The 8335-nt window shown below is 44.8% G+C and overlaps 1 pseudogene; it reads right to left on the reverse strand.

Moving 5' to 3' along the window:
• Window positions 1-1498: 1498 nt before the first annotated feature.
• On the reverse strand, window positions 1499-1674 carry LOC138678093 (U2 spliceosomal RNA; annotated as a pseudogene).
• Between the last annotated feature and the right edge of the window lie 6661 nt (window positions 1675-8335).

The following is an 8335-nucleotide window of genomic DNA, read 5'->3' on the forward strand; positions in this document are numbered from 1 at the left end:
ATCTAGAGGTTTTGGGACATTTTTGACTTTTTCCTCCATTGACTTTAGTTTTGTTATGTTTTTATATTCCTGGCTTAGTCCTGCCTTCGGGATGTCTTAGTAGAGGTTTCTGAAGTACTGGAACCAGATGTTGGATTATGGATATGGATGTTGCTTTTCTTGCTTTTTTTGTGTCATGTTGTTCCGTTGTTCCCAGAAGAAGTTGTCTTGGAGGGCATCTTGGAGTTGATTAAGTTTGGTAGAGATGTATCTCTGCTTCTTCCTCCTGAGGATGGTTTTGTTCTGCCTTTGTATGGTGTCACAGGCATCTCTCAGACCCGGGTGATTGGGGTCTCTGTGTTTCCAGTTTGAGACTTCTGAACACATGAGTGTCAGTGGGTGCTCTCTTTCGCTGGCCTGGCTGTCTTTAGAAAGACTGCATGGGCCAGAGCTCATCCTACTGAATGTCCATACTCCTTACCCATTTGGCAAAATACTACTCAGACAACACAGGGTGAGGGTAATACACTGCAGTAATACTTTATTGAACCACCAACAGTCAACAACATATAGTACAGTCCCAGCAAATACACAGGATGGTGCAAAAGACAGAGTCTCACCCTTCCGCTGGATTGCCAGGGATTAGAACATCTGTGGCTTCAGGGCATCCTGGGCCAATTACCCCAACCAGTAGTACCCTGCTTTTGGCGGGCACCCACAGATAGAAGATAGCACTAACCCAAACTGGGTTCTCCAAATGTCTTTGTGGGATCACTGATGGACAGTGGAGCAGATCTGTTTTTTTTTTTTAACAGCCCAAATTCGTGTCTCAACACGAGCGCGCTTAAAAAAACTGACAACGTGCCACAAAAAAAGTGCACCAGGATGCTGGTCATCTTGAAACATTCTCAAAAATGAGAAGGGTTCCTCAAACCATTCCCCGTCCCTCCATGCCAAAAGGCCACAGCGAGAGACCGGGACAATTAGCCTCCTCCAGCCAAAGTCAGAGGAGACCTATTCTTACCCCCAGCATCTGCCTGGGTTCTCACCCAAGCAAGATACTGGAAGCCTAAAACTGTGCTCCCCTCCCAAAAGAGGAGAGCCAACAATGCTCTCCTCCCAAAAGAGGAGAGCTAGGAGGTTCAGGGGGGAGCAGAACCTGATGGCCACATGCTCTCCCCCTTGACCTGTCAAGAAGGAAACTCTTGAGGGAATCGCACCCTAACAAAAGTCCTAGTGACAAGCGGACACACGTGAATAGGTGACACACAGTGACACAAATATAATAAATAGAAATAAATAGTGAAGGTTTTACAGCATAATACTTACCGGAAAAATTCCCCATTGTAAGGCCAAAAGGCCCGGAATAGGGGTGTGTGCAGAAAAAAAAGAAAAATAAGTGCTTGTGCAAATGTGCCAAAACTCAAGTAGCGTTTCCAATCCCAGTGAGTTAAGGCAACCCAGAGTCACCACTCCTTGGGGCACTTCACACTTCGGGCTTTCGATCTTCCCCGGCCCAATGGAATTGATCCTGTGGGGCTATGCTTTCCACCAGATAACTATATGAGCCACCTAGCGTACTAACAAGCAACACACCCCAGTGTGCATTGTATCAATCTACTAGGGTGGCCCAGGCCAAAGCCACCCTTTTGAAAGATACTACACTTGATCTTAGCCAAAAGGCCGAGAAGATCTGTATTCTACCAGTTGGAGCCATGGTTCCTCAGCTGATGTCCTGCAGAGTCTCTCTGGAGATAGAGGCAGCTCCCCTTTTGTATTCCACAGCTCTCATTCAGGGAATTCTCCCACAGGATTGGGGAAAGGTGGTTGCAGGTAAAACCTCATTGATCAATTGTTCAATTAACCTGCATATTTGTCCTCCAAGGTGTGTATACTAGTAAACTGCAGGAGGTTGATAAAATATGTTATCGGAAGGCATTACACAGATTAGCATACAACAGGAGTCAATGTACAGGCAAATATGAAACATTGGCTCATGTCCAATGACCTACTGAACAAAGGAACAATACGTTTGACATAATTTAGAGCAATCCACCACCCTCAAAAGTGACCAGGGTGAGGCTGTGTCATCACAAGACTGTTCTCACGGTCTTCCGTACGGCTTTACAATCTCTGTTAAACCAAGCATTGATCTGTTTTCCTTTTGGCCTTTTGTAGTTGACTTTTTTAAGGGGTTGTCCACTACGAGGACAACTTCTTCTTGATCTAATTGATCAGCAGTGATAAAATAAAAAAGCCTATTCTCACCTTCCATGCCGGCGCCGTTCCATCGGTGTCGGCACTCGTGTTCTCGGGGCTCTCATGCGTTTGTTATGATACAAGAACCTGACGCCCAATCACTATCTCCCCCTTCGGACGAATTGAACATGAAGAGGAAGTTCGGGCTGTAGTTGATCTCTGACATCTTCTTCATGTTCAATTCGTGCCAAGACGGGAAGAGTGACGTCAGAGATGATTGAGTGTTGGGCTCACGTTTCATAACAACCGCACAAAATCCCCGGGGAGAGAGTGCCAATACCGCGGGAACTGAGCCATCACAAGAGGTGAGTATAGGCTTTTTTATTTTATCGGGGCCAAACATTTCGATCAGGAAGGGGTTGTCCTAGTAGTGGACCTAGTAGTAACACCTTTAAAGTTGGACAATCTGGCCATGGTGTAGAATATATAATTGAGATCTTTTACGGCCTGACTCACTCCTTTTGGGTCAGACTCGTTGTTGAAGAAGTGGTGGTGGAGCATCTTCTGTATTTCAGGTCTGCTGGGACACTCTTGATATTTTATTGCCAATGTCTTAGACCAGTGTCCCCCAACTCCGGTCCTCAAGAGCCACCAACAGGACATGTTTTCAGGATTTCCTTAGTATTGCACAGGTGATGGAATTATTGCCTGTGCAGGTGATGCAATTATCACCTGTGCAATACTAAGGAAATACTGAAAACATGACGTTTTGGTGGCTCTTGAGGACCGGAGTTTTGGAACACTGTCTTAGACCATTTATAGGATGGATGCAGGTGGAAGAGGCTGCTCCGCTTAGGGTTTTGTGTTGAAAGTTCCTATGTAGATTGTATGTACAGTTGACTGTGAGCTGACAGGTGCGTTTGTGGGGTGACTATGAAGGTGCCGATATTTGCCCAGAGAGAAGAGCCTTGGCGGCACAAGAACTATCACAGCGCCACATTGTGTAGTGGCCAAGAGTTGTGCTGCAGCTCTCTACTACTAGAATAGAGGAGCGCTGCAATACCAGTGATAGCTACTGGTACAGGAGCACCATGGGACCTTCAATCAGATGATTGGTGGAAATGTAGGGACTCTGACCCCACCTCACAAACTGAAGTCAAAGCTGTAATTCTGATACACAGAACCAAACCCCCTGCACAGGCATAGACATAAACATCACTGTCTGCCTGCAGGTGATGATGGCCCCTAGATATTTCTTATTTGTACAACAGAGGACGCTGGGTAACTCCTGTGCCGCACTCCGCTGACCCGCACGGTGTTTCTATGGTCACATCGGTGCAATGTTCAGTCGTGCGTCGTTCGCAGGTCTGTAAGTAATGGAGAAGAGAAAAGAGAAGATCACGAGGAACAGTCCACGGTGTACATGGATGTCCTGTCAGATATCTATCTTTTATCTATTATCAATCTATCTATCTAGCTATTATCTATCTATTATATATCTATCATCTATTATATATCTAGCTATAATCTATCTATCTATTATAATATCTATTATCTATCTATCTATTATCTACCTATCTATTATCTATCTACTATCTATCTACTATCTATCTATGTTATCTATTATCTATATATTATCTGTTATCTATTTTCTATCTATTATATATCTATCTATTATCTATCTATATATTATCTATTATCTATCTATTATCTATATATTATCTGTTATCTATCTATTATCTATTATTTATCTATTCATCATCTATCTATTATCTATCTATCTATTTTCTATTATCTATCTGTTATTATCTACTATCTATCTATCTATCTATCTATCTATCTATCTACCTATCTAAACAAAAGAATTAAAGCACAGCAAAAATTGGGTGCAAAGTCTCATAGGCATATACCGAACATTGTAAGTAGGATCAAAAAAAGTTGAAACAGCACTCCATATGGCAATTCAATTGTAAGGTGCTCTTTATTGGCCCATGTGGCAACGTTTCGGTCCTGGATGCAGGATGGTTCCTTCCTCTCCTCGATAACAAGCTGAATGGTCCCTCTCCTTGATAACAAGCTGGATGGTTCCTTCCTCTCCTCGATAACAAGCTGAATGATCCCTCTCCTCGATAACAAGCTGGATGGTTCCTTTCTCTCCTCGATAACAAGCTGAATGGTCCCTCTCCTCGATAACAAGCTGGATGGTTCTTTCCTCTCCTCGATAACAAGCTGGATGGTTCCTTCCTCTCCTCGATAACAAGCTGAATGGTCCCTCTCCTCGATAACAAGCTGGATGGTTCCTTCCTCTCCTCGATAACAAGCTGAATGATCCCTCTCCTCAATAACAAGCTGGATGGTTCCTCTCCTCGATAACAAGCTGGATGGTTCCTTCCTCTCCTCGATAACAAGCTGAATGATCCCTCTCCTCAATAACAAGCTGAATGGTCCCTCTCCTCGATAACAAGCTGGATGGTTCCTTCCTCTCCTCGATAACAAGCTGAATGGTCCCTCTCCTCGATAACAAGCTGGATGGTTCCTTCCTCTCCTCGATAACAAGCTGAATGGTCCCTCTCCTCGATAACAAGCTGGATGGTTCCTTCCTCTCCTCGATAACAAGCTGAATGGTCCCTCTCCTCGATAACAAGCTGGATGGTTCCTTCCTCTCCTCGATAACAAGCTGAATGGTCCCTCTCCTCAATAACAAGCTGGATGGTTCCTGTTGTGAATTCTGTGATCAAGCTCCCTCCTGTGGTCACGAGTGGTACTGCGGCTTCTGAGTTTCCTTCCTCAGGTGATGAGGTTAAGTCGTTAGGTGCTGCTCTATTTAACTCCACCTAGTGCTTTGATCCTGGCCTCCAGTCAATGTTCTAGTATTGGTCTTGCTTCCTCCTGGATCGTTCCTGTGGCCTGTCTGCTCAGCATAAGCTAAGTTCTGCTTGTGTTACTTTTGTTGCTTATTTTCTGTCCAGCTTGCTTTTTTGGTTTTGCTGGCTTGCTGGAAGCTCTGAGACGCAGAGGGAGCACCTCCGTACCGTTAGTCGGTGCGGAGGGTCTTTTTGCCCCTCTGCATGGTTGTTTGTAGGTTTTTGTGTTGACCGCAAAGCTATCTTTCCTATCCTCAGTCTATTCAGTAAGTCGGGCCTCACTTTGCTAAATCTATTTCATCTCTGTGTTTGTATTTTCATCTTAACTCACAGTCATTATATGTGGGGAGCTGCCTTTTCCTTTGGGGAATTTCTCTGAGGCAAGGTAGGCTTATTTTTCTATCTTCAGGACTAGCTAGTTTCTCAGGCTGTGCCGAGTTGCATAGGGAGCGTTAGGCGCAATCCACGGCTACCTCTAGTGTGGTTTGATAGGTTTAGGGATTGCGGTCAGCAGAGTTTCCACGTCTCAGAGCTCGTCCTATGTTTTGTGGCTTTTGTCAGGTCACTTGTGTGCTCTGAACTTCAAGGTCCATTGTGGTTCTGAATTACCTATTCATAACAGTACTGGAGGCCCAAAGTACTATGCTTCTCAATAGAGGGGAAAAAGAAGTTCTGAGACCATTTTTTTTTCTTTGCACTGTGTTTTCCCTTTTTTTTCCCCGAGACATTTGGGTGGTTCAGGACACAGGTGTGGTGATGGACATTAAAGGTCTGTCTTCATGTGTGGATCTTCTCACTGCAAGAGTACAAAATATTCAAGACTTTGTGGCTCAGAATTCTATGTTAGAACCAAGAATTTCTATTCCTGATTTGTTTTCTGGAGATAGAGCTAAATTTCTGAGTTTCAAAAATAATTGCAAACTGTTTCTGGCGTTGAAACCTCGCTCCTCTGGTGACCCAGTTCAACAAGTTAAGATCATTATTTCTTTATTACGTGGCGACCCTTAAGACTGGGCATTTTCTCTTGCGCCAGGAGATCCTGCATTATGTAATATTGATGCGTTTTTTCTGGCGCTCGGATTACTGTACGATGAACCTAATTCAGTGGATCAGGCAGAGAAAAATTTGCTGGCTCTGTGTCAGGGTCAGGATGAGATAGAGATTTATTGTCAGAAGTTTAGAAAGTGGTCCGTACTCACTCAATGGAATGAATGTGCTTTGGCAGCTATTTTCAGAAAGGGTCTCTCTGAAGCCCTTAAGGATGTCATGGTGGGATTTCCTATGCCTGCTGGTCTGAATGAGTCTATGTCTTTGGCCATTCAGATCGGTCGACGCTTGCGTGAGCGTAAATCTGTGCACCATTTGGCGGTATTATCTGAGCATAAACCTGAGCCTATGCAGTGCGATAGGACTTTGACCAGAGCTGAAAGGCAAGAACACAGACGTCAGAATGGGCTGTGTTTCTACTGTGGTGATTCCACTCATGCTATCTCCGATTGTCCTAAGCGCACTAAGCGGTTCGCTAGGTCTGCCACCATTGGTACGGTACAGTCGAAATTTCTTTTGTCCGTTACTTTGATCTGCTCTTTGTCGTCCTATTCTGTAATGGCATTTGTGGATTCAGGCGCTGCCCTGAATTTGATGGACTTGGAATATGCTAGGCGTTGTGGGTTTGTCTTGGAGCCCTTGCAGTGTCTTATTCCATTAAGAGGAATTGATGCTACGCCTTTGGCCAAGAATAAGCCTCAGTATTGGACCCAGCTGACCATGTGCATGGCTCCTGCGCACCAGGAGGATATTCGCTTTCTGGTGTTGCAAAATCTGCATGATGTGGTCGTGTTGGGGTTGCCATGGCTACAAGTCCATAACCCAGTATTAGATTGGAAATCAATGTCTGTGTCCAGCTGGGGTTGTCAGGGGGTACATGGTGATGTTCCATTTCTGTCTATCTCATCATCCACCCCTTCTGAGGTCCCAGAGTTCTTGTCTGATTACCGGGATGTATTCGATGAGCCCAAGTCCAATGCCCTACCTCCACATAGGGATTGTGATTGTGCTATCGAGTTGATTCCTGTTAGTAAGTTTCCTAAGGGTCGACTGTTTAATTTATCTGTACCTGAGCACGCTGCTATGCGGAGTTACGTAAAAGAATCCTTGGAGAAGGGTCATATTTGGCCATCGTCATCGCCATTGGGAGCAGGGTTCTTTTTTGTGGCCAAGAAGGATGGTTCGCTGAGACCTTGTATTGATTACCGCCTTCTAAATAAAATCACGGTCAAATTTCAGTACCCCTTGCCGCTGCTATCTGATTTGTTTGCTCGGATCAAGGGGGCTAGTTGTTTCACCAAGATAGATCTTCGTGGTGCGTATAATCTTGTGCGTATTAAGCGGGGCGATGAATGGAAAACTGCATTTAATACGCCCGAGGGCCATTTTGAGTACCTAGTTATGCCATTCGGACTTGCTAATGCTCCATCGGTGTTTCAGTCCTTTATGCATGACATCTTCCGAGAGTACCTGGATAAATTCCTGATTGTATACTTGGATGATATTTTGGTCTTCTCGGATGATTGGGAGTCTCATGTGAAGCAGGTCAGAATGGTGTTCTAGGTCCTGCGTGCTAATTCTTTGTTTGTGAAGGGATCAAAGTGTCTCTTTGGTGTTCAGAAGGTTTCATTTTTGGGGTTCATTTTTTCCCCTTCTACCATCGAGATGGACCATGTTAAGGTCCAGGCCATTTATGATTGGACTCAGCCGACATCTCTGAAGAGTCTGCAAAAGTTCCTTGGCTTTGCTAATTTTTATCGCCGCTTCATCTGTAATTTTTCTAGTATTGCTAAACCATTGACCAATTTGACCAAGAAGGGTGCTGATGTGGTCAATTGGTCTTCTGCTGCTGTGGAAGCTTTTCAGGAGTTGAAGCGTCGTTTTTCTTCTGCCCCTGTGTTGTGTCAACCAGATGTTTCGCTTCCGTTCCAGGTCGAGGTTGATGCTTCTGAAATTGGAGCGGGGGCTGTTTTGTCGCAAAGAGGTGCTGATTGCTCGGTGATGAAGCCATGCGCCTTCTTTTCCAGGAAGTTTTCGCCTGCTGAGCGAAATTATGATGTTGGCAATCGAGAGTTGCTGGCCATGAAGTGGGCATTCGAGGAGTGGCGTCATTGGCTTGAAGGAGCTAAGCATCGCGTGGTGGTCTTGACTGATCACAAGAACTTGACTTATCTCGAGTCTGCCAAACGGTTGAATCCTAGACAGGCTCGTTGGTCGCTGTTTTTCTCCCGTTTTGACTTTGTGGT

This window comes from Ranitomeya imitator, chromosome 4, assembly GCF_032444005.1.
Source record: "Ranitomeya imitator isolate aRanImi1 chromosome 4, aRanImi1.pri, whole genome shotgun sequence".
Classification (NCBI taxonomy): Eukaryota; Metazoa; Chordata; class Amphibia; order Anura; family Dendrobatidae; genus Ranitomeya; species Ranitomeya imitator.